This window comes from Rhinolophus sinicus, chromosome 3 (assembly GCF_057876585.1).
Source record: "Rhinolophus sinicus isolate RSI-liver-muscle chromosome 3, RSI-T2T, whole genome shotgun sequence".
Classification (NCBI taxonomy): Eukaryota; Metazoa; Chordata; class Mammalia; order Chiroptera; family Rhinolophidae; genus Rhinolophus; species Rhinolophus sinicus.
Genome location: NC_142503.1, coordinates 36,451,341 through 36,473,122, shown reverse-complemented (window position 1 = coordinate 36,473,122; position 21,782 = coordinate 36,451,341). Strand labels below are relative to the sequence as shown.

The window sequence follows — 21,782 nt, the reverse complement described above, 5'->3', positions numbered from 1 at the left end:
ACCTTGCCATATCTACATGTATTAGTTATCTATTGCTGTGTGACCAATTACCAAATTACTGGCTTAAAATAACACTAAATATTGATTTATAGGTTCTGTGAGTTAAGAATTTGGGAGCAGCTTAACTGGGTGGTTCTGGCTCATGGTCTCTCACGAAAATGTTGTCTGGGGTTATCTAAATGATTGACTGAGGTTGGAGAATCTGCTTCCAAGGGGAGTCATTTATTTGGCTGACATGTTGGAGCTGGTTAATAGCAGGAGACCTTTCTTCTCCCTCATGGGCTTTCCCTAGGACTGTTTGAGTGTCCTTATCACATGGCTTCTGGCTTCCTGTAGAGCAAGTGATGCAGAGAGTACAAAACAAAAGCTTCAATGGTTTGTGATCTAAACTTGCAGAAGTCACAAAATGTCACTTCCACAATATCTTACCTCTCACAAAGGTCCACAATATTCAATATGGGAAAAGATTATACAGGACATGGATACCAGAAGGCAAGAGTTACTAGGGGCCATTTTGGAGACTGGCTATCCCACTATATCTGATTAAATTTACTGTCTAAGTTTTTTTTCTAGCAAAAGTACATTACCTTAAGCAAATCCAACATGAAAAAAAGTGCAAATACTGACAAAAAGAATAATGACTTAAAGCTTTTTAGCATAAGAATCCATCACTCATCAAAAGAATGTCGTTATATTGCAAGTACAACAGATTTTCCGGATAGCCTCTATGATATTAAGTGGGAACTGTAAGCATGCTTGCTTCCATCTCTTAGTCTCAAGGCTTAATTTCTTAACTAATAAATGTAAGTCCATCTCCTTAGCATTACACAAATATTTCTCCTTTCTCTTTTCCTCCACCAGTCCTCACATATATCCACTCCTCTCCTCCACCATTTCACTTTAGGCCTCACTTTCAAACCCTTTCTTATGCGTAGACAAACAAATAACCTGTGTGGAGTTAATGGAGTTGAGATCTCCTTCCGCCATCAAAGTATGTTTTCCACCTGCTCACTGATGCCTAACATTCTGCAATTAAAAGATTCCTTTTTTTTTTTTTTGACATGTGGCTTCTTGTCTCCAGTTAAAAATACCAATATTCTTGGTAAAAGGAATATAATTACAATTTTATCAGCTGTCTGTTCATTAGTATGAGTTTTTCTGCACGTCTCTTGAAAACAAGTTTTCAGAAGGGGGAAGAGGAAAAACAACGCTGGGGGTTGGGTAGCCCTCAAAGGGCAAAGTCAGGGTAGAGAAGGGGGAACCTCATAAAATAGAAGGATACACTTCCTCACAATTTTTTCCAGGGCCAACTCTTTTATGAGACTTTGTCAAGGATAGAAAATCAAAGGCCTTTAACCTCATTCTCAAACTAACCAGACTCACTATATTAAGCCATATTTCCTCTGTGCACCATCTGCCGAAGTCCATCAAAATGTGGAAATGAGGACAATCCCTTAAAGAAAACAGAAAAAGAAATGACTGATGAACACAAGCTACAAAGATGGTAACGAAGAACTGGAAATGAACTATTGTGTAGAGTGGCTGGCTTGTTAAGCCTTGAGATTAAGCTTGTTTGTTTTAATGATGACTTTGGTTCATAAGCCCTTAGCCTTGTTATTTATTCATAACCTTGCAAAGGCCTAGAATTCCTAATTTGCAAGTATAAAAAATGAGAAGCAATTCGCACACGCCAGGTGTCTGGACAAATGCTCTCTATTATCTGTATAAACCAGATGTTCAATGATTTGAACCAAGTTGAACAAAACACTTATTGTTCATTTACAAGCTGGCATCCCCCTCCTACAGAGACCCCAGGTTTTGCAGACCCTTCTGTAGTTTTTATCTAATATGGAAAAACCATCGTCCAAAAATGATGACTTTTCTGAATGATGTGCTGCTGAATGTAATGGTTGGGTTGCTCTGTAGAATTTAATGGCCTCAGAGTTTTCTTATGATGCTTAATAAATGCCCCAGGAACACAGACTTAGAACACAGACACTAAAGCCAGTTTTAACCACTGCACCAAAGTCCTTTCCCATTTTTATTTAAACCGATTGCCATGAGAAAGAGAGCTAGCACTTATTAACACATCTATTATAGATCAAGCATCCTGCTAGCAGCTGAAGTCACGTTATCTCATTTCCACAATTGACTGGCTCATAAACTATCCAATCTGACTTTATCATGACATTCAATGTTTTTCTATTAACCAAGTTAGACTGTATTTTGCTCGTGTTTTTATTTAGCAGAATAGGCTGTTCTGACACCAGAAATTGAACAAAATTCAGCCCCCCATGACTGAATGCATTCATAGCCTTATCTTTTTTGTAGTGCATTCATGCTCCCATGCTCATCCAAAAGAAAAAATGGGCTTAAAGGGCCTAGACCTCTGTGCAGGGCAAGGGATGCTGTAGAGCTGTGAATTGATATGGGGCACAGCAAGCGTAGCAAGCCTGAAAGAGCTGGGCTCAACCCTAGAATGAGCAGTCCTAGAGACAGCAGACATGCAATTATCTGAAGCATGGAGAACAGAGTCCACCATCAGGCTCAGCTAGAGGATACAAACAATTTTCAGAAGCTGGAGAGATGTGCTCAGATGAGTATCAGGATTTCTAAGCAGGACAGAAGACACAAAAGAAGCTTGTCAAGAGTATTCAGACCAGACCGCAGCACGCAGAGGCCTAGGCTGGATGGCAGAAGCTGTGAGAAGAGATAGGAGTAATAAATCCCCTGCGCTGGAAGAAAAAAGTTAACATGTAAATCAGGAGGGCAGAAAGAACCAAGAATCTGAAAGGCACAAGTGATGTCACAGAACAGCTCTATCACTCAGATAACACTGATGAGCTTGTGTGCCTGTTCAAACAGATCCACAGGTTATGGTCTGCAATGGATGACAAGGGCCCTCATCACCTCAGAGTACTCAAATGGAGCTTGCAAATGGTGCTCTGTGAGCTCTATATCAGATAGAAGAAGCTTTAAGGACAGGTGTATCTTCATGGTAAACACCATTTACTAGAAGAGATCTCCAGCTGAAGAGTGGCATGATGCAAATCCATTCTAAGAACGCCAATATATTGATGCCCTCCCTGGGTACATCTGGTAAACAGTTGCTTACACCTGTATAGTATTATAATTTTATGTCAGTGCTGGAACATATACTTCTCTATATCAGGGCTTTTCAAACATTAAGGTTCACAAAAATGACTTGGGGCTCTTGGTAACATCCAGATTCTGATTTAGTAGGTCCGGGTGGAACTGAGACCCCTCATTCCCAACAGACTCCCAAGCGATGCCAATGTTGCTGCTCCTAGCACCACATGTTAAGTAGCAAGGCTCTGGATTAAGGACGGGATCCTATTTTTTTCTGTTCTATCAACAACTAAACCACATAATATTCAATAACAAGCCACACTAAACTGGCATCTGAAAGAACACAGATCCTTGCTTTCCTGGTGGATAATTATTTGGATTTTATGTATTTGAATAATTTTTTTCATTAAACAACACCTCAATTTAAAGATGTATTCATATTACAAGTAAAAATTTTTTGTTTACTATGGTTGTCATAAAGTGGGTTATGCGTGCGTGAAGTCAGGGAGAAAGCAGAACTAGCAGTTGAGCTTCCTCATCTCCATCCTACTACTGTTGTATTGTGACGAATAGCAGTCGAGTTTCATTCTTTTGCATGTTACTTTCCAATTTTCTCAGCACCTTTTATTGAGGAGGCTTTATTTTCTCCATTGTACATTTTTGTCTCCTTAATCAAAAATTATTTGTCCATATATATATGTGGGTTTATTTCTGTGGTCTCAATTCTCTTCCAGTGATCTGTGTGTCAGTTTTTCTGCTGATACCATGCTGTTTTGATTACTGTTACTTTGCAGTATAATTTGAAGTCAGGGAGTGTAAATGGGCAGAGGATCTGAATAACCTGAACAGATACTTCTCCCAAGAAGACATACAAGTGGCCAACGGATATATAAAAACATGCTCAACTTCACGAGCAATTAGGGAACTATAAATCAAAGCCACAATGAGATACCACCTCACACCTTTTAGAGTGGCTATTACCACAAGACAAGTAATAACAAGTGTTGGAGAGGCTATGGAGAAAAAGGAACCCTCATATACTGCTGGTGTGAATGTAAATTGGTACAGCCATTATGTAGAACAGTATGGAGATTCCTCAAAAAACTAAGAACAGATTTACCATATAACCCAGGGATCCCTCTTCTGGGTATCTGCCCGAAAAATTTGAAAACATTTATTGTCCATTGCAGCATTATTCATGGTGGCCAAGACATGGAAACAACTGAAGTGTTCTTCAATAGATGATTGGATAAAGAAGACGTGGTATATATATATATATACAATGGAATATTACTCAGCTATAAGATGAAATACTGCCATTTGTGACAACATGGATAGATCTTGAGATTATAATTCTAAGTGAAACAGATAAAATGGAAAAAGTCAAGAGCCGTATGATTTCACTCATATGCAGGATATAAAACTGAAAGAAACAAATAAACAAGACATGTAAACAAACAAAAACTCATAGACACAGACAGCAGTATGGTGATTACCAGAGGGAAAGAGAGGAGTGGGAGATAGAAAAGATTAAATGGGGTAAAAAATATGGTGACAAGAAGGAACTTGACTGGGTGGTGAATACAAAAAGCAATATACAGATGACGTATGATAGAAATGTACACTTGGAACCTATGTAATTTTATTAACCAATGTCACCCCAATACATTTGATAAAAAAGATGATCTTGTATAGATCACTGTCTTTATAAAAACTCCCAGAAATTTTACTGAGTTTCTGTTTTTTCAACCTGGATGTTTAGCATACCCTGGAATTTGGAAGGTTATCAGACCATTGTTGTGTTTTGTTTGTATGGTTGTTTTGTTTTCAAATGCAAGTCACAACCAAAGTTGACTAAATTTCTCCTAATTAATGAGAAAAATACTTTTTTTCTATGCAGTTGTATGGCCAAGAACCAGTTCTGATGAACAACCGGCGCATTTGCTAAACGATTTTGGTGGAATTACATGGGTATGTCAAAGAATGTAAAATAATAATTTTCAGTATGACAGAAAAGAGCACTGGAGTAAGCCCAGTTACCGTCTGAGCTGGCCGTTCATTGCCTGGGAAACCTTGAAAAAGACACTCATCCTCTCTGAGCCTCTCAGTTCTCCCTGTCTTAAACGGGGATGATCACCCTTGGTTTGCTTACCTCAGAGTTTCAACTAGCCCATGGCACACCTTTGCGACAATTAGAAGAAGATGTTCCCTCTGAGCAACCCCTGCTTTGTGCAGGCTCATAATTCAGCATTTGTTATGTGGACTAGTTTAAGGCCTTACATGTCCCCTTAATAGGGACTAACTCAGGTGCAATGAATCAACTTGTACATCCATGATGGTGGTGAGGATAAAATGAAGGCACTTCGTAAAATGTAAAGTGCAATACAAATGAAAGAGAATTGTATAGACATGAATGGAATCAAAATTTGGATTTCAAACCATAAATTTAGAAAAACTTCATGAATGTGAATTTCTCAAAAGTTTTTAATTTTAAGTACCTAGCAGACAATTCAGGTATTTTTAAACCAAGCTCACTTCTTTTTTTGCCTGAATTATGCAGAGAGCCTTCAAATGAAAAAGTATATTGCGCACACACACACACACACACACACACACACAAACACACATAAAACTTAAAGAAGATGTTATGCTCTCCATTTAAAAAAGCAGCTAGAATAATGCTTAATAAGTTGATGGATAATAAAATATTTATAAAATGCACATTCCAGAGTACATAACACGTGGCACAAAGTATCTGTACAGTCCCATCCACTGAATTACCATTGCAAAAATCCTAATCTTCTTCCGTGTCTGCTAAGAGTCCACTAAAATGCAATAAATTCCCAGATGAATATGTCAATCATCAGTTTTGATGTCCAATGAGGCCATTATGAATCACATCAAAAGCAAACCATCAATGATCAGTCTGCTTTTATATAAATCAGTACCATCAAAAGGAAAGGCAATAATGCAAACCCAAGTATTTTGGTGGTTTGAACTACTATAAATTAAATCCTTCATTAAAGCACACACATTTCTACTTTCAACTTAGATACTAAGGCATTTAGTCATAGTTTCCATCTCCTCTGCTGCTCTATATTCCAGGAATGGACGAAGAGACAGTACTTAATACTTCTTTCAAGGTACTGTTAATACCATTGGCAGGGGAAGCTATAAAATGTTGAACAAAATTAAAAGGACCCATTTCTATCACCAAAGAATAAGCCAGAGAATTTCACCAGGCTGATATATTAAGTTATTGCATTTATGATACGAGCACTCTATTTTTATAAATTCTCAGGAATTATGTTTAATTATAATTATCACAGAAAAGTAAAAAGGAGAAAATAAACTAGACAAATGGTGAGGGACTCTGAGTTTTGAACTGACATATTCCTGTTCCCAATGCCACTAAATGGTCATTTTCTTTAGGCTGTTGGGGTACTAACCAATGAAGAAACCAGCTTGGAATCTGATCCTAATTCATCCTAAAATATTTTGGGGAAAAATAAGTCATCTATACAAGATTGACTAGATCCGACATATGAAACCCTTTTATATAATGGTTTTATAAAGTTACAATTACTAGCCAATGGCAAGATTAGAAAAATGAGTTTCTGGTTGCCATGACAATTCAGACAGCATACTACCACCCACTTCAATAGCAACCCTTAAATAATGAACATAAAGACAGATAATGGAGCCCACACAGAAGTGGGTGTCAAAAGCTAAAAGTTAAACTCTAGATACTGTAGTATCTAATAGAGTGACATAGGAAGTGATCACTGAGTAATGGGGGTATTTTCTGAGGTAGAGATCAGTTTGGTAAAACCCAGGATGGTTCATAAATGTCCACACCCCGACCTATGCTAGTAGACACTAATTTGTCATTACTATCTCAGCTGGCAGGTGCAGCTGACAATTCTGTAGAATGCTTACCAGAAGAGAGAGAATGTTTTATGCTTTACCCACTGTGTAAATGAATGTTACAGGTATGAACACATACTTAAACCTATTAAAATAAAAGCTAATGAAATGTTCTATTTAAATGAGAATTATGAGAAATGAATATAGTACCTCTTAATGTACTAAACAGACTGGTCTACCTGGCAGACATACGCAATAGACAGGTAAAGGGGAAATATAAACTGGATTTCACTGAGATTAAAAAAAAAAAATATTGTGAGGTATATCATTAATTTTGATACAAAAGAAAAAAAAGTGTTGCTAATATTATCAATTTCAAACTCATCTTAATTTCAGAGATATTAATTAGAATGTGAAAAAAACTGCTTCTTAAAAGTCATGAAATACAGTACATACCTGTGTGTATTCATATATAACTCTTTTTTGTAGTGTGGTTTAATTTAGTCAATAGTATTTTAGTACTTCCAATGTGCCAGCTGCCTGTGCAAGTGCCAGTTTTACATGATCAGTCAATAGTATTGTTGCTTTTATGAACCCTGAGAGAAGAATCTCACTGTTTACGGACAACTGTGAATAAGATTCTGGGGTGCAAAATGAACACATTATGCAAGTAATTTAATAAAGCATGTTCCAGGCTAGTATGTCTTGATACAGTTGCAGGCAATAAGAATGATATATTTTTAAAGTCACAAATGTTAGTGTCAAAGCCTAAGAATTCTAGGTATTTATCATTTATCTCCAACTTACAACATGTTACCAATCAAAAATTACTTACAAATTAATATGTTTCACATAAAACAATATGATAAATTTTGAAGCGGGTGGAGGCCAGATGATAAATGCCGTTTAATTCCCAGCTAGCTAAATTGTTATCCTCTAGTTACGTCTCACACCGTAACAGATTTTCCAGCACCGGACAACTTCCCCTCTCTCACATCTCAGAGTTTCCATATTCCCCACACACCCTCCTCCTAGTGGTGAGAACAAAGGCAAAAACATCTCCTAGTTGCTCATGAACATCTGGAGATACAAGTTGGTGTCTCTCAGAGTCACAGCATTGTTTCTGGTATAGATAAATCTGGGGGTATCAGTGGAAACAGATGTAGGGACATCCCCGAAGGAGCACCCATTCCCAAGTTCAGGATGTTCATAAACTGGGTGTTTATGTTTTCAGTGAGAGACAATCCAGATTAAACTGGATGATGAGCCTGATGCTATCCTCAGCCCAATTCCAGATTTAAACACTCTTTGCCTCAATGAAAAATAATGGAGAGAATGTAATTCTTCCCTGACCTTGTGAAATGAACATGTGCCCTTTTACTAAAAGCCAGAAATATAGAGTCAGAGAACCGAACAGCTGAGAGGCTTTCTACCAATAGGGCTTCAGGCAAGTTCCTTAACCTTTCTGACTCAGTGTTCTGACCTCTAATTATGAGTCTCAAAGATGTCAGTTATGATCATCACAAAAAATTAAAACATTATTCTTTATTATCAGAAAAAAAAGTTTTACAATATGGTAAACTGTTACTGGTGTAATCCAGATGGTGGGTATACGGGCATTCACTTTGCCATATGCTTAAAATTTTTCATAAATGTTGAGGAAGAAAGAAACTATGCTTTAAAAAGCTTCTATCTCCTGGATGGGGTAAGATCTCCACCTCAGAGTTTCTCTAGTATCAATTACTGTGAAAGGTCTGAGATTATACCCTTCTTGCAAGCTAACAAGTTAGCCTAGACGCTTAAGAAGACATGAGACTCCTGATTCAGAGACAAAAAGAAACTATCATTCACATAGTATCCGCAGGTGCACCAGCTCCCCAAGTCACTTAACACAGGGAGACACAAAGAGGGCAAGGTGATTGCTGCACATGCTGTGGCTGTGTTATAGAGAGGAAGCCCATGCTTGAGAAATCCAAATTCTTTATAACAGGCAGTAAATCTGCCTGACTTTTACCCTAGAGGTTGACAGAATATTCATTTCAGTGGTCAGTAAACACACCTTTTTTTTTGTTCCAGAGAGAGACCATCTCTAGCTTCCATAGCTGTTTGACAAAAGAGCCTGAAAAAAAAGGCAGTCAGGACCTCGGCTTGCAAGAGATGCAGGAACAAATTGCCTCCAAACACATACTAAAAAAGATAAATCTACAAGTGGTATAATAATAACAGTTCCCATTTACGTAGTAGTAAATGCAAACTTTGTGCTAGGTATTTAACATTGATTATCACATTTCATGGGCACAAAAATTTCCTAAGAGGCAGATACTATTCTTATAATTTTACGAAAGAAGAAAATGAAGCCATAATTCGAGTCATAAAACTACAATCCATATTACTCACTAATGGAACTGGAATTAGAACACCTATGCTTTTAATCACTGTTCTTTACTATCACTTTTTAATTATATGATATATACTTCCATCCCCACATATGTCTCATTACTTTGCAATTAGTTGTCTGGGTGCCTGTCTTCCCCCCTAAACTATATTCATCGAGGACAGGGACATGTTTGCTGCTTTTATTTTCAAAGCCTAATAGTATGTGACTAATATATACTAGATGTTCAAACAATGTTGGTTAAAAGATTTTTTTTCTTTTTTTAAATTAGTCTTCAGTAAATTATTGCCAGAAAAAAGAGAAGTTACTTCTTGTGCCCTTTAGTGCTCTATTCTGAAGATAACATTTATTTTCAGATGAACAGTCATGTTATGCTACAAAATAAGCTGAGCACTTTTATTCTTATTTTTTTAAGATAAACGATAGAGTGGGGCATTTATGACATATTTAAAATGGCCTTTCCTGACACTTCTTTCTTTCTCTCTTTCTTTCTTTCTTTCTTTCTTTCTTTCTTTCTTTCTTTCTTTCTTTCTTTCTTTCTTTCTTTCTTTCTTTCTTCTTTCTTTCTTTCTTTTAAAGTCTGACTTACCCTGGGTATATCTTATGCTGAATTTCTAATGTATTTAATAAGTGAATTTTTGAAAATTTTAACAATTAGAACAGAGTAGTGGAATATTAGTGCAGCAAGGATCCTTGGAGGTAATTTAGTTAACTATTTAAAAATAAATGAACAGAGGAACCATTTCTCCAAAGAAAATGTTCTAAGAAAGTCTAATATATAAATGAGGTGGACGAGGAGGTGCTAGCTAAAGTGGAAGTAGTAATATGGAGCCCCACCTAAGTGTTTTCTCTGGTCCCTACTTAGTTGTCTTTGAAGGGTACTAGGGAGCCCTAAGATTTGTTTTAAGAAACAGTTAGAGATCAGCTGATCTAGTCTATTCTTCTCATTTTTGAGTCGAAATACTTAAGACCTACAGCAGCTCATCCACGATCTCTACTTAATTAATGGCTGAATTTTACCAAAGAGTTCAGATTTTCAAACTCTGTCTAGTGCTCATGCTACTCTACTGCCCCTTAATTAGTATAGAAACATAATAATATCACAGCCTCAGATTTGCCCTAAATGATATTATTATAAATCATGATAACTAAAGCCAAAGTTATAAACGCCAAAATGAAAGCACCATGGTGGAAACAGCCTGTGCTAACTCAACTTTCAGAAGAAATGTGTCAAGAAGTGTGTCAAGAAATGTGTCCTTCTCTAACCTGATAATCTGGCCTTTGTGCATGTCATAGTGTCTAAAAATCAGCAACTCCCAGAAATGGGTATTTCATTAATTAATGCAGGAAGTGGGCTGGTCCACTTTTTCATTCCTAAGGTGACTGGAAATTTGGTGCCTTCATAGCAAAATTATGAGATTTGGTTTGATAATACTTAGGATGTTAACTCTTAACAGGAAAATCCCTAACTAATGCCGCACTTCGAAGTAAAGATTTTTCATCAAAAATAATCTGAACAAGAACAGTGTCTTCCAACACCTCATCCCCCAGCCTCTCTCCTCTACAGGGCTCTTTGTTTAAGCCTACAACTGCATTAATCTGAAAGGGGTAAACCTTTACTCTATCATCGGTCCCAGAGGTGCTGAGTTAATGCTTTGTTTTCAAATTTCCATTCTACCCAACTTCTCCCTTTTCTCCCCAGATCATGATAAAACTCCAAGAGATCCAAAAAAATTAGTACCATTTTATGGTGACTGAGTGTTGTTGTGAACTGCTATTATGGGGACTGAGTTCCAAATTGCTTGTGGCTACAGAGCCTGAAACCTATGCAGTGACTCAGTGAGTATTAAAAAAATATGTTTCTAATAATATATAGATATACACACACACACAAAAAAAAAAAAAACAATATTCTTCCTCCACTGGAGTATTCAGTGCTGCCCAAACATGCCCTGTACATTTATTTTGCATGAGATTTCCTCAGATTAATATTATATTTATAACATAATATAATATAAATGTAAACATAAAAATAATTCTAACACGTGAGTGAAGAAAACTAAGTGACATTTCAACAGTGCCTAGAGTAATACCCACACTATTACTATACATTGTAATTACTATTACTATACATTGTACAATAACTATACATTGTCTTGAATTGAATTGATTGGAATAGTTCCCATCAATACAACCATCACGAAGGCAAAGCAGATCACTTGGCCTCCATCTGTATCCATAGAGTTGGTGCCTTTTGGAGATTTTTCTCCCATTGATCTATTAAATTAATTGACAAATTTTATAAAATCTCTATTATATGTCAGATACTGTATAGGCACTGGGATATTATGGGGAACAAGTCAAACACCAAACTCTTTCCAGAGCCCAGTGTGGAAGAAAGTCAAGAAAATAGGCAAATGCAACATATTCTGAGACATGCTAAGGAAGAAGAACTGAAGATGCCTGAGAAAGTACAAAGGAAGGATACCTAACAGACACAGGAAGTCAGGGAAGGCTCCACAGAGAAAGTAATGCCTAAATTGAGACCAGAATAACCTGATAATCTGGCCTTTGTGCATGTATCTCCAATTGCCAGAACCCTCTTCACTCTTAGTTTAACCAGTTCATAGCACTGTTTAGGTTTAGGTTTAAAGAGTACATCTTCAAGGATACTTTCTTTCCCCAGACCAGCTTCTTGTATTTTTCACTTTCAGAATACTAATGACACTTGTCATTATCACTTCATGTCTCTCTCTGCAATCAGTCTGAAGGTCCATGAAGGTAAGACTATGTCTACTTTGTTACAATTGACTTAGATGTGCGCTTGGTCAGATAAGAGAATGGAAGAGTGATGGGATAAGAGAATTGGGAATATTGGCAAGGAAGTGGTTAAGCTGATGGAATATCAATCTAGATACTATTAACAATACTTCTGCTACCACTACCAGATAGCTATTATGGAGCACTTTTTATGAGCTAGATAATATTCTAGTAACGCTATGAGGGGACTTATAAACAGAGTTAAAATGAGGGATCAAGAGGCACTGGGTCTCCCTGATATTGAAGAACACTGTTGGGGAAGGTTACTGAGTAAGACATCTGGAAAGATAACTGTGGTGTGTACAATTAAAAGATGACCAGTAAAGGTAAAAACTTGGAGTCATGGCAAGGTCCCAGGGGGGGTGGCTCAGATGGAGAGGAGGTGAAAGAAGGAGTGATGTCAGGAAGAGACTGAGAAATTAGGTATTGATTGAGTTATTCATGAAGATGTAAATTTGGAAGAGGAGGAAAACTGCAAATTAAAGCGAAGAGGAGGTACATATGATAGCATAACAAGATGACCTCAGTTTCAAATTAGCAGGCGTTTTGCACAGAAATAAAGGAACGTAATGGCTTGAAAGTAATGCTGGGGTAAAAGGAATATACCACACCTACTCTAGTGGGTTGAATGGTGACCCTGAAAAAGGTATTTCCACGTACTAATCCTCAAAACCTGTGAATTTTACCTTATTTGGGGAAAACGTTTTTGCATGCATAATTAAGGATCATGAGATGAGGAAATCTACTGGATTATATAAACCAATGAGAGAGAAAAAAAAAAAAAAATAACCTGGTAAACCCTTATAGAATTTATCATCTGTAAATATGGTTTCCTTCCCTGTCCAAAATCTTTTGAGTTTGATGCAGTCCCATTTGTTTATTTTTTTTCCTTTTGTTGCCCTTGCCTGAGGAGACATATCCATCTGTCTCTGATAGCTAATCTATCAGCCACCCAACATACATTGTCAAAGGTCATAAAAAAATAACCTATGTGCTAGAACAGCCTCAGAGTTGATTCTGTCAGTTTTTAAGCATTTTCAGATAACAACAGCCATGGCGAAATCTTACATGCTCCTCAAAACTCCTTAATGGAGTAAAGATGTAATAAATGTTTCATTATCATCATTATCATTATTTAATAAAAAGGGTCTACAAAGCAATCAGAGACATAATTTAGGACTAAGGTTCTCTTTGCCAAAGGACAATCAGAGCTCTAGGGCCCATCTAAAATAACGTACATCCCAAGTATCACAATGACCAATCATGGGAAGTCCTCATTTCAAATATTCCTAAATCTTAACATACCCCTGATACGTACAATAAACAAGGCTGTCATCACATTGTATCTGGGAAAGACATAGACCTCTTTAATCAGTAGTAGAAATCTCTTACCTTTATGACTGTCAGTCATTTTCTCCTGTGGTTATGCTAGATACTAAATTTCTTTTTATTCACTTTCATTCAGTTTACTAACAGAATGACTATTTGCATAAACATAGGAGAGTAGATGAGGGTTCTGTGGGTTGGTAGTAATTTGGTTCAGTATTTTGCACACATTTTTCAAATTAATGCATTAATTTGGTATATTTAAATCATACTGCCCAATTCTGAAATGTTTGGGGTTCTTAAAGTAAAAAGTAAGCCTTACCAAACATATTTTGGTTTAAACTTTCCTGAGAGGAAATCAGTACGTGACTCACTTCAAAGATAGCGATTACAATAGGGTGGCCCTTAAGTGAGCAGAGCCTTTTCTCCATGTAATAGTTTACGAGATCAAAGCTATTAACATTTTTTTGTAACTTAAGCTGGGCACATTTGGAAGGGCATCTCAAACTCTTGTCACATTGCTCAAACAGAAATTGGAAGCTCAAATGCACTAGAGTTTAAAATCCTTCTGTGCTGTGATCTTTTACAAACTCAAACTATTGAGAAGTCAGCAAAAGACATACCAGAATGCCTTCCATTTCCTTTCTTTCACTACCCTTTTCTTTGCCAGAGCAAAAGAATGTATAAGACACAAAGACAACGATGTACTATGGGGCCATGGAGAAATACCAAACCTCTTTCATATTTCTAAATATTCATCTGATATAAATACCACAAAATTTTACTCAGTAAAATACAATTCATTCACAGTGAGGCCCAATGAAGAGCAATAAATATATGAAGTGTTAAGAGATTAAATTTCCATAGCCAAAGACAAATATGTTAAGGCAGAAATAATTTGAGCAACTTTCATCTTTTTTCAAAGTCGGATTGACATTGGGCCAAATTCTTATGACAAAAACTTTTTATAATTTGTTAATGTGTCAAAAAATAGCCTGCACAAATTGAAATATGGACTGAATTGGAAATATGATTTTGTTGGGTCATTTTGCACTATATTGCTTTGTTAATGCTTTGCATGCTAGTCTAAATGCCACGTTGGAAATGTTGGCATTTACAAACAAAATCTTTCTTGGGGGTGGATCTTAATTGGCAGAGCCAAAAAACAGAATATTCCTGGACTTAGAATAAATTTTCTTAAATCAAAATTTAAATATGGTTTTAAAGCAATTTGCCTTATTTTTAATTGTTTTTCCCTTATTTCCATGTAGAACAAAGGCATATTTTAGTGAATATGGTTGCTAACTAGTCATGCAATTAAATATAATTTGATGTATAAGTTAATTTTTGGTCAGTGACACATTATAACACTTGATAAATAGCTACTGATAATTAATTTACTTGAAAACCATATAGTCCTGCATTAAACCTACTACAGAACTATGTGCACACTTCTAATAATGCTGATGATGAAAGTGGAGAAGTCAACTGAATCAATTGGTGCCATAGTTGATTTACTATTCATGGCAAATTTTTATTCTCACTATTTACAATAGCCACAAAGTACAGTATCATATTGCATTGCATAAATTGTCAGTGAAGGAATATTGTTATGAAAGTATACAAATATACCCCTCACCAAAAATTGACTGAATACATTCTAGGCTATATATCCACACACATAAATATATATAAAATATATATGTATATGCTTTGACTTCAGAGTATTTCTCTATTAAATCTTAAATTCCCCTTTTTAAAGATGGTGAAACCCTGTCAGTGAGGTCAGGCTGCCGAAAGCAGATCTGAACATGAAAATTCCCAAGAAGGCCTCACGCCCTTGATTATTTTGCTACCGTGAACATTTACTGTACCACTATTTCTTCCCTAGAAATTCTGTCAGACCCTGGCACATCTTGGGCATTTTCAATATTTCACCTGAAGATCGCAAAAACTATCTTTTCCTCATTTTATGTGCACGCCTCATGTTCAGTGTAACATTCTCTTCTTCTCTTTTTATATTTGAATCAGTAGAAAACTATAAAAAAGAAATTAAAAGTAGAGCAAAATGAAAATTTAAAAATTAGGTGTTAGTGTAAGAACACTTTTTATTTTAATCTTCCTATATATATATTTTTCAACATGGTGACCTCTTTTCCTATGGGGATGATACCTGACTAACAAAAACAGGAAGGAAAAGGAGAACGAGCAAGAAGTGAGAGAGCCTCTCTGTGCGCCCCAGAATCAGTAGGAAAGGAAGTTGGTAGAACACCAGATCTCCCCGGAGAACTTTGTAAAATTACAAAGACCGGCACATATGCCCAAACGCCAGAACACTTCAGTCCTGACTGTTCTATCCATAGCAATGGCAATTTTGCTGCTACTGAGGCAAGAGTGAGAGATGCTGGAAAGAAATTCAGATTATTGGTCACTACCTTCCCCACTGATTGCACAAGATAATATGTTGTCAAGTAATTAAATGATATATTTCATCACGATAATATTTTCTTATTTAATAAATAAACATTTTATTTAGCATACTGTCAAGGTTAGATTTTAAGACCTATGCAGTTTAGGAGAGTCTTATAAGTTTGAAGAATATGCATGAAAGCACAATAAAAGGGCATGGCAGGCTATCAAGGAATATTTTTGATTTTATAATTTAATTGCAATAACTGCAGTGCCAGGTGTGTCTACTCTGAAATGCATCACCTTATCTGAAGAAGAGTATTTGGAGAGCTACAGTAAATAGTGTTAATGACCCTGGTGACCCAAGCTTGATTGCAAGCCAAAGGTGAGTATGTTTCCTTCCCAAGCCACTCTTTCAATTATGGTAATAGTGTTATTTATAACATGTCACCACCAAACGGCCTTGGGGCTTGGGCATGGTCAAGAACAACCCTAGAAAAGGACGATGGACAGTAGATATGTCATCCAGTAAGATAAAATTCCAAGCAGGTACTTGCCAACTGTGCAATGGAGAGAGTAAAACAGTTATGTACAAACTGAAATTTGTAAAACTTGGTGTCTTCAAATGGTGATGTGTTCAGTGTGAAAGACTGAGCAGGCATACAATTGATGCTTCATAAAAGCCGTCATAGCAATGACTACAAGCAAAATGACAAATTCTTCAAAATAAAGAGATACTTAATTTGAAGTACATATTTATTTGGCCCACAATTATGCTAGCGGATTTTTTTTTTTAAATGAGTCAACATCAGTGAGTGCTGTAAATTTCAAGAACTAGAGCACATAAACAGTGTGGACATAGAACATCACGATACTGCTAATGAACACAGCTAACATTTATTGAATCTAACTATATGCAAGGCACGTTACATGCCTTATACATGTTATATCAATTAATTATTTTAACCATGTAATGAGACAGATGTATACTATTATTATCCCTGTGTTTTGGTGACGATACCTAGGCCTGAAGATATTATGTATGATGCCCATAGTTCGTTTCCACTGAAACCTGGACTCAATAGTCCCCAATTAAAAACAAAACAAAACATAGATTTGAAAAAAAAAAAAAAAAGCCGATCTGTTTCCTTGCTTAACCATCATACATACAAATGTGGCACAAAAGATGCCAGCAATTACCTTCCTTTTTGTGGTTATCATGAAACCATGAACGGGTTCACAATGTTGGTGTTAAGTTACAATATGGCAATTTCCCTTTATTGATCAAGAGTACGTATGGTGTCCTAAGGAACCCAGAGCACTGTGTTAGGCGGGAAACAATGACAAGGGGGATAGAAGACATGTGTTTGCTGCTGCTCTTCACATGCTTCCGATACAGCAGTGAAAGGACTAAGGACCAGCGTGAGTAACATGCACATAATTACAAGTGAGGGAAACATGAATGATGATAAAAATATCAAGACACTAAGAAGAAAGAAAATACCAGAATCATCAGGGGGACTGAAATCAAAGAAGGCCGATAGGGTTATTCTTTATAAAATAGCCTTTATCTCCTATTGATTCCTTCTTGAATTCTTTCAAAATGTCTGCTACTGTAGGAGGCCTCAGTGCTTATTCCTAAATCCCTAAATACAAAATCTTTCCATCATGAAGTCACAAAGTCATTCTGATGAAATGAAGAAAGAAAAGAATGGGATTTTTAAGAATTATTATTATTAATATACCTATGTATTCCCTTCACCCTCCACTCACCTTTTGTTCAGGGGTTCCTATCAAAATGTACTACTTATTTTGTTACTCATTATTCTCCATTGTTGTAATTCCAATACCATAAAATAGTCTATGACATTAGGCAACCAAAACTCTGCCCTTACTTTCAATATCGGATATTTACTTGAATATGAATTAGTTCGGGCTGTTTCTGTTGGGATTTACTGTCACCATTACAAGAGAAGGAATCTGTCTATTCCTCCCACCTCATTTCTCTCTTCCCTTTAGAGGATGAGTAAAATCCCCAAGCCACAGTCATTCACTTAAACAATTGAATATGAAATGATTCTCATAAACCTACACTACTTTTTACTACCAAATCTTTACTGAAACTGGTTTTATTTGTGCTGAAAGAGTGGAAAACTGTTACAATAATGACTAAAAAGGTCTATAGCATTTTATAGTCAAAAGGTTACCCCAAAATCTAGAAACTTATTATTTGGTTGGTAATGATTGAGGTCACATGTTTTACAAAAACACATGGGCTTTATAGCTAGAAGAAGAACTGATTGGACCCATAATTTCCAGGATTCTTTTGTTTGTCTGACTTCTCGGAACAAAAAAACAAAGCACTACCACATCTATCTCAAAAGAAAAAAAAAAGTCAATGCGGCTCTTGATAAAAATTCACATCATTTTTTAGCAATAACAACAGAATATATCTGCAGGTATATGGCCATTTAAGAAAATGCCCTAAGCAATTGGTTAAATTTCATGATAAAATACTCAGAATGCTTTGGTTTTCACAAATTTGGCAAGGGCAAGGAGTTTATGGAAGGGATGCAATGCCAATGTGACATATTCAACAAAGATGAAACCTGTCGTTATCTAGGGATGTGCTGGGCTGTTGGTGTGGGAAAGAAGTGTTGCCTTGTCCTGGCAAGAACAGTCAGCAGTAGTGTGTCTGACTGCTGGACATCTTCACTGTGGACCTGGCAAGGCCCAGCCATCGAGTGACAAGTGCAAGGCTTGGGCTGGATGCTGGCCCAAATTTTGAGGATCCTTGGACCAGCTTGCCCTGACTGCTTTCAAGCAATCTCTCAGGCTTGACCATCATCACTGAGCTGATATTCAGCCCAGTGTTGGAATCATGCTCCTGGCCTCCAAGAGGCCCTCTAGAAATGCCCTAGCTCTGGCACACTACAAGGAAAGAGGCAATGCTCTATGAAATCTCTGTATTCTTTGGAAACATTATAAATAACAAGGCTTGAGGGGAAAAAAGGGGGCAGGAAACAGAAGGAAAAGACATCATTTTAACCAAAAACATTTAAGACTAGGTATGATGGCACAAATCCTTGACACTCCTCCTATGGAGGGAAGAGATTTATTTTTCCTCCTTTTGAATCTGAGTTAGTTTGTGACAAATATCACCATCATGCAAAGAAACCCATTCTAGTCTTGCAGAGAGACCATGTGGACAAACGGAGCTCCAGATGTCCCTGCCATTTATCAGACATGTGAGTGAGCCATTTAGATGTTCCAGGTTTAGTTGCCATCTTACTGCAGCTACATGAGAGACTCCAAATGAGACTATTGGAAAAAATAAGGTTGTCATTGTTTAAGCCACTATGTTTGAGGATGGTATTTACAAAGCAATAGATAACTGAGATAGGTAAGTAGGATCTCTGAAAAACGTTACTTTCTCCTCTTGCATGGACATACTGCTGAGATCATTACAATGAAGAGATTCAACCTCATAAATGACAACACCGAAGTTATAGGTCCAATATTTCCTCAGAGTTTAAAGAACTTGAATGTTTCAGCAGTAACCCCTTTTTCGTGTTCACTATTCTTCTTCTAACATTGTATTTTGTTTAATATTGATCTGAGTTTTCAAAAGGACAATTTTAAGTTAAAAATTTTCATGAGAAAAGCAGTTTAAGGATAGCTTTTAATCCATTGGATGACTAAAGAACAAAACAGCTATAAATTGGAAAACAAAAATTGACTATATCGAAAGAGCTGCACTTCCCTGAAGCAACATAACCTTTTGTCTCCTTTGCATATTTTCAGGTTTTTACTACAGGGGAAAAGTGCCATGCAATCCATGCAATTTTCTACTTGAGAGAGTCTGAGTAAGATCATGTCCTGAGAAGTTGGGCTAAGAATTTTCCTTGGTATATGAGTATACACAAGAATTTTTCTTTGCTCCTTTTCTTCCTGTAGACCTGGGTTTGTATATTTCTGTGCTTCAGGCTTTCATGGTTCCTAAATAAACTCTACATGCCTAATTTCTTTGATACAGATCAGAATCTGTAGCCCATATTAATTGTATAATTTAATTCATGTGTCTATTTTTTAAAACTTTATACTCAGAATCCCTTTTCAGTAATTCACAAAACTTGAAAATACATGTCAAAATTAAAAAAAAACCTCAATTGGAATATAAAAATGTCTCTAATGTTTATATTAGCATATATTCATAGCACTTGCGATATAAGCATTATTTTACCATTGAATATTTATTGAGAGCAGAATGCATTGTGCAGTCACTGAGTAGAACTGATATTGCTGTTTATTTGATTAGACAGTAGTAAAACTATTTTTGCTCTTGTCCCTAACTGCCATTTCTGCCTTTTTCTATCTGGCTGTATCTGTGGCACCATGTTATCTAAAGAGTCCTCACCCACAGAGCAAGCTCTTCTGGAATCCCTCTATGCCTTACCTGATATATTGCTCAGCTGGCTGCCCACACAAGCTCTTCCATGTGTCCTGTTCCTTTCCAGAGGCTTACGGGGTCCACAGAAAAGAAGGTGGTAGTGCCTCGTCTGTCTTCTCGTGGAATTTTCTTCTAAACAGTTTTATATATGAAAAGCAAACAAACAACAGAAGTTCAGAGAAGTTTAGTTATGTCCCAAGATCACAAAGCTAATGAGTGATAGAACTGGGATTTGAGCCCGTGTCCACTTGAGTTCATTCTAAATACACATATTAGCCAGTAACAAACATATTGTTCTCCTTATTGTGGTATGCAGGGCAAAAACATCACAATATCGTGAGCAGCTGGAGTGACTGACTCTTCAAATACATCTACCTTTTAGCTGAAGACAATTTGAACTGGGTTGCTATCTCTTGCAACCTTGAGGGTCCTGAATAATACAATCATAATATAGAAGTCTCAGGAAAATGGAAAATATAGCTTTCATAAGATGGTTGGAGAAGCCTGCTATAGTGGATAATATTTTTTATAAATTGTAGAGTGGATAGCAATAGGGACTAGAGAATAGCCAAGACATTTTTGTTTAATCTTATTTTCAGCACCTTTGTAACCTCAAAGCATCACAATAACAGAGATTTTCTTATTGTGAAAAATAACATTTCCCCCATACTTTCTACCTCTTAAGAGCTATGTGTATATTTCTCAAGTAATTCTCCATGGGCATGAAAAAAACCTTCTAAATTTGAATTACATTTATTCAGACTTTTACCTTTACTGCTCTTATTTGTATAATGTGTTCTATGTGAAATTCAAGCTTTAAAATCTTTTTCCTACTATTTGACCACTTATGGATGTCCTCAAGTTGGAAAAATGGAAGCACTGTGTAGTTCAAAATACCTGAAACATTTTGTGTCTTACCTAAGGAATACCTGTTTTCTTTTTGTTGTATTTAGAAATGTAATACTATCGTATTTAGAAATTTATATTTTTCTTGAATGTTAAATCAGTTGGGCTCCAAGACATTTGTAGCTGATACAACAATCTGTAAATTATTACAAGCGAGGAGGCTCAGATTTCTAAGTCAGCATGTGATTTGTTGATGGGCAAGAATGATGATTTGGACTCAATTCACTGTGACTTTTACTTTTCTTTACTCCAAAAGTATCTATAATAATAAGGAACGCAAAGAACTGACACAGAGTAAAGATGTGAGTGAGTGGACATGAGTGGGCATGGGCCTCATTGCTTCCTTTGTGTTTTCATAGGAGCACATCCTTGGCTAGTGGTCTTGGTAACCTGGATGGAGGGAGATGTCTACAAGGTCAGATGACTACAGGACTTCTCTCCTTTATGTCCTAGGCATATCAACATCCAGAAATAACCTCTAAGGCAATAGATCTACAATTTATCATGCTATCCAGGCTG

General features: G+C 36.5%; 1 long non-coding RNA gene across 2 annotated transcripts in view; it reads right to left on the bottom strand.

Annotated features, from left to right (window-relative positions):
• LOC141570426 (uncharacterized) overlaps positions 1-21,782 on the bottom strand; it is a 562,080-nt gene that overhangs the window by 128,547 nt on the left and 411,751 nt on the right. For both annotated transcript variants that reach the window (XR_012494434.2, XR_016020539.1), the window contains exon 5: positions 20,364-20,489. This is a non-coding gene — a long non-coding RNA (uncharacterized LOC141570426). The remainder of the gene's footprint in view (positions 1-20,363; positions 20,490-21,782) is intronic.